General features: G+C 27.6%; 1 protein-coding gene across 1 annotated transcript in view; it reads right to left on the bottom strand.

The window, feature by feature from the left end:
* Positions 1–1037, bottom strand: part of Nox (NADPH oxidase) — a 68415-nt gene that overhangs the window by 7338 nt on the left and 60040 nt on the right. The gene's annotated exons all lie outside the window — the stretch shown is intronic.

Genomic DNA, 1037 nt, shown 5'->3' with positions numbered 1-1037 from the left:
TATATATTGAGGGCTAAGTGACACACAAACATAACTACATTTTATAATTATTTCCATTATTCCATGTAACTACATATTGGAAGACAACCTAATTGAAATCCTTGGAGACCTGATATCTGAATCTGGAAATAAAAAATTTGCAAACTTACATTCTTGTGACATTGAGTATGTTGTTTTCCAATCTACAGTTACATGAAATTATAGAAAAAAAATAGAAAATGTATATATTATATGTGAAAAAACAAACTATTATAAGTTTAGACATTATTTAAAAATTGATAAATTTATCTTTGTTGTTATACTAGTTTTTTTTAAATTCTTTATTGGGACAAAGAGTATAGTTTGAAGGAAGTACAGTGTCAATGTGATTAAGTAGATGGCCATGCGATATTAGATAATTGTAACTGTTAATGGTGATAGAACAAAGGATTTTTTATCTATTGAAGGTTGAGATGTTGAAAATTAATCACAACATTTATATGAACTATGAAAATAAGTGAAAAATATTCAATTTGAAAACTATCATGTTCCATTAAGCACACAAAGAATGACTAGCGACATTGAAGAATTTTTTAAATGCTCTTGCTTTCCATGAAAGGACAGTTTAGTCTCATGAATGCTTTGGCTACCCCTTGTTTGTAATAAGGTCAGTCATAAACAAGTCATAGGTGTATATAGCTCTTGTAAGAAGCATCAGTATACCTCAGTTAAAATAAGTCATGAATCTGTGAAGTCTGTATTAGTGCAGTTCATAGTTAAGCTAAAGTTAGCATAACTTTAGTTCAGTGAAGTATAATCAGGAAAATAGACTACAAGAGAAAAATAAAACATTGTCAAGGAATATATCTTTGGAATCAAGTATTATAACCTTTGTTTATTAGTTATTAAACTATTTCCTGTTACAGTATATATATTTTATAATACTTAAACTGTTAATGTCTGTCAACACTATTTGTGTATCCATAATGGTCAGCTATTTTCTAATCATTCTATATATCCTTTTATTCATTGGTGATTATCTTGTTTTTTGTTCTTAG

The sequence above is a fragment of the Halyomorpha halys genome, unplaced genomic scaffold (genome assembly GCF_000696795.3).
Source record: "Halyomorpha halys isolate HHAL.00 unplaced genomic scaffold, Hhal_1.1 Scaffold79.1, whole genome shotgun sequence".
Lineage (NCBI taxonomy): Eukaryota > Metazoa > Arthropoda > Insecta > Hemiptera > Pentatomidae > Halyomorpha > Halyomorpha halys.
This window is presented reverse-complemented; position numbering and strand designations above follow the sequence as displayed.